The sequence below is a fragment of the Orycteropus afer genome, unplaced genomic scaffold (genome assembly GCF_000298275.1).
Source record: "Orycteropus afer afer isolate SDZICR_OR568_19922 unplaced genomic scaffold, OryAfe1.0 scaffold00491, whole genome shotgun sequence".
In the NCBI taxonomy this organism is placed as follows: domain Eukaryota; kingdom Metazoa; phylum Chordata; class Mammalia; order Tubulidentata; family Orycteropodidae; genus Orycteropus; species Orycteropus afer.
Genome location: NW_006922078.1, coordinates 1,748,631 through 1,756,404, shown reverse-complemented (window position 1 = coordinate 1,756,404; position 7,774 = coordinate 1,748,631).

Here is a 7,774-nt window from a genome sequence, read left to right as displayed (position 1 = left end):
CTTGGGTTTCCGAGGCAGTATCACTACGGAAGTAGGATTGCCCAACCTTCCTTCCGAGGAGTGGCTGGTGGGTTTGAACCGCCAGCCTTCTGGTTCTTTAATCTACTTGAGTAGAACTTCCCCATTTCTGGGAGGAGAGGGTGAATGTGGGGAAGTTAGAGTAGAACCACAAGTGTCCCAGTCCTTGACATTTGGTGGGGTTTGAGAGAAGAGCAACTTCTTCCCAACAAGCTACTGGGGGTGTATTTGCACAGCGTCCTTCCCCCAGGTGTCCCCTAGCAGCAGCATGCCACCTAGCAATGGCCCACGAATCAAGCTGAGCAACTCAATGTGACATTAGTGGCAAAATCTGGAGGGAACCCTACCTTTTGGGTATCCTTGTAAGTGAATGCTATAGATGGAAGCAGATGGAAGAATAAAATATCTGTGGATTCCAACCACCATCTGGTCATAATTGATGGCCCATCTGATAGCAGGTTATGATTGTTTTTCTAGCATCATTAAAGGCGTGTGATTTATCTCCATGTGGCATTTCTGGGTTTGATGTGGAGACCTTCGCCGGTTCCAATGCAGTTATCTCCGATGACCTATAATTCATGAGTGTCCTCTGGCCTCCTCAGATGTGTTCATGGGCTCTCTCCAGCAGGCATCGCTCTCCAGTTAGTCGGTGATTAATTAAACTCTTCCTCCCTCTGCCCGGCTCGGCAGCCTTGGTGATGCCATCAAAGCAATAATTTTCCATTGGCCCTCGTTTGTCATGTTTAACTCCACAAACTTCCAAAAGACTCCAATTTCCATGCTACACTTAACAGTGTTTCTACCAAATTAATCCCCATCTCTTTTTTTACTTTAAATTTTATGGGGTGGGAAAGAACAAAATTTATCTGGTTTACTGATATCTGGTTCTCTGGCTCAGCTTGCATTCGGGGCAATGACATGGATTTTATTCTGCTGTTGGTCCATTTTCAGAGGTTCTAAAAACAGAAGAATATGTGTCATGAAAGGGGAGAAGGACTGGAAGAAAGACCTCAACAACCTGTTAGAAGACACGAACAGTGGGTTTACATGAGAAAGGAAGAGGAGGGTGCTATTTTTTGAAAAAAAACCTGATCCCTTTATTTCCCTAATGGCAGAAGAAAAATTAATTTTCGACAGTGGGGACTTCACATGACAAATATATATCTCTGTGGCATAATGTCAGTCATAGGTGTGGTGCTGAGATTCCTCACAGAATGCTTTCTGCAATGTGTTTGGGGTTTCAGGTGTGACCACTGTAGGCAAAAGGTACCAGAGAATGAAATGAGCCATCTTCAGAGATCAAAACCAGACCTCATTGCAGTGAAGTCAGTTCTGACTCATAGTGCCCCCACGTGTGTCCAAGTAGAACTGTCTTCCATAGCGTTTTCAGCAGCTGATTTTTAAGAAGTAGATTGCCAGCCCTTTTTTCTGGGGACTCCTGGATGCATTCAAACCTCCAGCCAAGCATATCAACTGTTGCATAACCAAGGGACACCTCTTCAGGGATGGCTCCCCAAAATGCCACCTCCTCTGAATGAAGCTGCAATAAGAAGTAATGCAGCCAATGCAGGGGGCCTGGGGGCTCAGGGGCCTTGGGATGTATTCATGGATGACTCCACAAAGCAAAACCTGGTGGTCCAGTCCAGTGCAGATGTCCCAGGCGATACTGTGCCCAAAGCCAGCTTCAACCCCTTCAGAGTGCTGGGACCGGGTCAGGGAAAGGAGACCTGACAGCTGGCCTCCAAGTCCCCCAGAAGTAATGCTAACTAAGGGAGGTACTGGCTGTGGCCAGAGCAGGGTGCATAGACTGAGCCTTGCCTGCCATCTCCTCACAGACCTGCAATATGGCCATGCTTGAGCTCAGCTCTACAGAGAGGACTCACCCCTGCTACTCACCCAATGGACAGACCATGTGGGGTTCCTTCTCTAGCCCTCCCTCTAATCCCTATATCCTCCATGCAGAGCACAAGTCACCCCCTGCAGCCCCCTGCTCCCTTTTGTCCGGGTCTCTTGGTACATCCATTGCCCTGCCCAGGGCCCCTTGGCCTGGAAGGTGAGCTATGCTCGCAGCCCTACTCACTTGGCCTGGAAGGTGAGCTGATCCCCAAGTAAACCCCAGGAGCATAGGCTGTCTGTCTGTGTCCATGCCTCACCATTTGAAACAGCTGTGTGAGGCTGTACACAGAACACATATGGCTGTCTGGGAGCTGTCCATGACTTGGACAGGAAGAAGTGGCTGCCAGGATGAAAACCACTTTCAGTACATCCGACCCCTGAGCCACAGGCTGTAGTTCACTGATGGATTGGCAGGAACAGATAGCTCAGCTACAGGGCTGACCAGACCTGGGGCTCTGCTGTTGGAAGGTATTGTGGGCCCTCTTGGGGTGCTGTGGGGAGGAGAGAGTCCAATGCTGGCTGGACCAATGACCAGGTCCTCCCTAGAGAGGAGAGGACAGCATGCAGCAAGGTCGAGTCCGGGACAGTGGATATGAGCATAGGAGTCTCTACTCTGTGTGTCCACAGCCCTCCAACTGCCAGGCTAGTCCAGCCTACCCCAGCCCAGCTCAGCTCAGCTCAGTCCCGCTCTGCCCAGCCCAGTTCAATCCAGTCTAGCCCAGCCCAGCCCAGCACAGCTCATTCCAATCTAGTCTAGCCCAGCCCAGCACAGCACAGCCCAGCACAGCCCAGCCCAGCCCACTCAGCCCAGCTCAGTCTAGCTCTGCCCAACCTGGGTCAATCCAGCCTAGCCCAGTTTAGGCCAGCCCAGCTCAGCTCAGAGCTACTCTCTTCTTGTGCTACGGTCCGGTCCGGGTTCTTGCGTGGAGGCCTGCTGCCTGGGAAGAGCCTGCTGCCAGCCTGGGGGAGGGGCTCCCTCAGAAAGGATGTGCCACACCCCAGCCCTCCCATCAGGACAAGGACAGCCTACTCAGGCCCAGGATAAGGACCCTGAGTTTCTCAGGCTGCCTGTGCCCAGACCTCCTCCAGCCTCAGGCCAGCCCACCCAGGCCAGCCCAACATGCCTCCCACCAAGGTCTGGGGAAGCCCAGAGGGCACCTTTCCTTCCACTCAGGCCTTGGGTCATCAGGCAGACTTCACAGCAGCCAGAGGGCAAGTGGGGATGGAGTGCCATCTAAGGCACCCTTGGAGGCTGGGCTTCGGGCTGGGTGATTGTCAGCGTGGGTTGGGGGCGAGGGGTGCTCCCTGGACAGGACAGAGCTGCCTGCAGTAGAGGCAGCAGTGGGGGTGGGCTGACTGTCAGCTTGTGGGGGGTGGGGCAGTACTCCCTGGATGGGACAGACCTGCCTGCATGAGAGACAACAGTGAGGGTGGCAGCAGGTGGCTGACACGCAGATCTGTGGGTGTGCAGGGCCACGCAGGGTGGAGCGGCCACCAAGGGGTGCCCTGTTGGTCTCCAGGAGCTGGGCACCCCCACACACTTCCTCACCCCAAACCTGTGAGGAAGAACGGGAGGTCAAGAAGGAACGGGGAGAGTGCCTGTGGACACCAGGACAGCAGGCTACACATCCCCACACACACCCCATAGCCCCCCATGCTGGCTTCTCCAGGGCTGCCAGGGCTCTCAGCAGGGGCAGCATGTGGGAGATGAAATCTGGGGACTGTCCTTGGATAGAGGAAGGATGCTTCATAGCTAGTCTGGGGGGCCAGTGTCCCTGAATTCTGCAGCAGGCAGCAGCGGTGCCGGCCCCCTCAGCCCCATTGCTGCCCTCTCTCTGGAAGCCACTCCCCACTGTGGCACTGTCCTCAGGCCAGAGAGGCAGCGAAGGGTTGGCCTGTCAGAAGCTGGTGAGGAAAGGGGAAGGAGTGGCTGTGGCCGGGGGGCCACACTGCCACTCTGTTTATTGGACACTTGATGCTCCAAGCCCTCTTCTCTCCGAGTGACAGCTGTGTATCGATTCGTCTTTAATGTGCTCGTAATGGGGCTTGAAATGAACACACGGCTCTGTATTTATTCTTCCTTTTTGACTGTCAGGCATCCTCTGTGATGTGGGCTGTGGGGACTGTGAGGCCAGGGGTGGGGCCCAAGTGCTCCAGCCACACTGGGGGCCTCCATCCACCTGGCCCTCCACCCCGCTGGCCTGGAACCCACCCAAACAAGGGCCAGATGCAAGCTCCAGCCCAGGCCCAGCCCAGTCCTTTAAACCCCCGGCAACGTCCTTGTGGCCCCACCCAGAGAGCCCCTTGCCAACCCTGTGCTTGCCCATCCGTACCCCTTCTCTTTGGGAAGCCTGGCCCAGCCTCTCTCTCCTTAATCTATCATCTGACTCTTAGCCTTCTTCCAACACCAGATAGAACTGACTAGGCCAACCAGACCACAAGTGACCCCAGGGTCCTGAGTGTGATCACGGGGAGGGCCAGAGAGTCAGGATAAGCTGGCCGTGGGGGGGTCCAGCCTGCTTTCGTATCTGCTCCCTACCTGGTTCCAGCAGGGAGCTACCTACTCCCAAGCACCATCTCCTGGCCCTCCAGAACGTGCTCCCCAAATACAGAAGCAAGGAAGGGCAGAGGGGAACATCACGAGGGACAGGCACCTCAGTGGCTGCCATGTCAGCGCGGGGGCCCAGAGAACCAATAAATCCCCAGGACTTCGCCAAGCCTCGTGCTGGTGCCCACGCCGCCTCCACCCACCAGAGCCCAGTGTGGGCTCTGTGACTGCACTCCCAGAACAAGGTTTAAAGACTGGAGCCTTGAGTCTCCTTGCCTCTCCTGCTCCCTGGGGCTCAGCCTGCACACAATTTGATGCCAGCACACTCCATACTAAACAAACACTATTCCTCATAATGGCTCCTCACAGCTGGGCCACTCGGGCCACGCAGGGAGGAGAGAGCCAGCCAACGCTGGAGAGAACAGGGAGCACTGATTTGTTCCCTCCCGGACCCCACACGCAGCTCGACATAAACGCAGAAAGCGATTTTCATAAATTCTTTATGCTATTTACTCAGAGCCTGTGTTTATTAAACTGGTTGGCTTCCAAGATCGCCTTGTAGATTTCGCGCTCAGAAAAGAAAGTTTTATTTCTCCAACCCACCATGAATTAAAAATGGTCTTTGATACACTTAGCAGATTTCACCACCGTCAGTTAGACTTATGTAAGGAGTAGAAATAGACAAAATCCATCAGCAGCCAGGCACACACATGTGCACACATAGGCAAACGCACACACATGCACACACATGCAGTGTTCAAGCACATGTATAAGCACACATGTGTGCATGCAGACACATGCACAGAGATTCACACATGAACATACATGTGTGTGTATAGATACACATGTACGCACACATGCAGGTGTATGTGGGCATGCGGCCACATACACATGCGTGTGTATACACACATGTGTATGAACACACATGCATGCCCACTCAGTTTTTGCAGTGGGATAAGCTGCACGAATCCATGGGTGGCCCTTCTCCATGTCCTGTCTGGTTTTCTTTCTTTCTTTCTTTTTTTTTTTTTTTTGCACACAGGGGAGAAGGCCTTCGGAGATTCCTTCCGTGGAAACTGCTTTCAAATGTTCCAAGCCCATTCAGATCTGAAGGTCAGCCAAACATGGAGGAAAACACCCTCTCTATTGGGCAAGAAACTGAGGCTCGGGTCAGAGCCCAGAGCAGCTGGGACAGCACAGCATGGGGTCCCTGACTTCTAGGTCTCTGCCCTCCATCCCCTCTCACAGGCCGGCAGGGGCACCAGCCTCACCCTGCACCCTACACCTGTCCCACGGGATGGTGGAATTCTATGTGGGGAAGATGAGGGTCCCGGCTCAGGCCGAGGAGCAGCCTGAAACCAAACCAGCCATAGGCAGACCAGGGACGTCACCAAGCCACTCTGAACAGTGGCACCTTGACTGTGGAAGGACGTGCAGGGGCCAGAAAGGTCAGGTATTGAGACTGGTGAGGGGGGCTTCCTCAGCCCTCTGCAGGTGGGAGGCCCTGGCCAGCAGAGTCCTATAGGGAGACGACTGCAGAGAAGGCCATGATGGGGAGAAGAAAGGGGTAGTCAAGTGTGGGAGGACGTGAGCACGGTCCTGGCAGCCTACACAAGGTGGGTGCCGAGGTTGCGGGCCTGGTCTAAGGATGAAGTCTCAGGGACATGAGGGCCGTGGGAATGCAGGCTGGGAAGCCCCAGGGCCCAGGGGCTGGGGCTGCCTGTCCCCCCAGCACAGTGCCAAGGACATGGGGGGGGGCAGCATTCTGCATTTGTTTTCCCGTTCATTGTTTTGTTTCTGTTTTCACTCTGAGCTCCCACAAGTTTTATGTCTAGGGTAACTTTATCATCGGGGTTGACTCGAGAGTTTGCAGGGCCCAGTGAAAAATGAAAATACAGGGTCCCTGTTCAATAGGCAAAAAAAATAGTGCCAGTAATTTCCCAAATTTTGAATGGTTCAGTAAATACTTTACTACTTAACACTCACTGCCGTTGAGTTGGATCCGACTCACAGCAACCTCTTCTTGGGTTTCCAAGGCAGTATCACTATGGAAGTAAATTGACTAACCTTCCTTGGGAGGAGTGGCTGGTGGGTTTGAACTGCTAGCCTTCCGGTTAGCAGTCACATGCCTTGTGATAATAGTGATACAGGAATTAAAAACAGAAACTTACAAAATGCCAAATAATAAATAATCTTTTGGTGTCATAATTATCTATAATAAGTAATAAAGTCTTATGAATATGTTGTCTTGATTGATCTAAGATTTGTGTGACTACAAATTTGTTAATATATAGGTCATCAAAATCTACATTTTAGCAACTCCATTTTTAATTATATGTTGTTTTCATGTGCCATCAAGTCAGTTCTGACTCACAGACACCCTCTAGGACAGGCTGGAACTGCCCCGTCGACTTTCCAAGGCTGTAATCTTTATAGGAACAGATAGATCACCAGGTCTTTTCAGCTATGGAGCTGCTGGTAGGTTCAAACTACTGACTTTCCAGGTAATAGCTGAACACTTAACCGATGCACTGCCAAGGCTTCTTTATCATCAGTAGGACTGGAAGCAATGCCATTCATTCTTGGATGAAGCAAAATCACAAGCAATTTTGATCATTTTTAATTTTGAGAAGTATTTTTCTGCTAATGCAATTGTTATGGGAGCTAGTAAAACTGTTTAGTCTGAATAGACACCATTGGAACAAATTTCTGATAAATTATTTTGAAGTAGTGATAGTGCAAAGGTTAAGTGCTCGGCTGCTAACCAAAAGGTCAGCGGTTTGAACCCACTTCCGTTCTACAGAGGGGAAGACTTAGAGAGCTGCTCCCATAAAGATTTCAGCCCAGAAAACCCTGCGAGGAGGTTCTTCTCTGTCTGACAGGGTGGCCATGAATCAGGGTCGCCCTGACAACACACAGCAGCAGAGCTCAGGACTCCTGTGGGACACTTTTTCTAAAAAGTTTTAACTCTTTGTATACATTAGTTTTGTGAAAAATCAAAATTACTTTTTTTAAATTTTTTTTTTTTATATTTTGATTTGGGTGAAGATTTACAGAGTAAATTCACTTTTCATACAGCAGTTCACAAAATATACTTTGTCTCATGTCATTGACCAAAATTTACAATGCAACAGCTCCCCTCCCACTTTCTCCCCATAGTAACCTCTTCCCAGTGTCCATCCCTCCATACTCTTCTGCGCCCTGAGCTGTCTCCCTGTGTATAAGCAGCCCTTCCTTCTCCCATGATTGTTCTCTCCAGGGTGTGTGTCTACTTGAGGTAAATGTTTAATTCACATGCCTGTACTTTGTTTG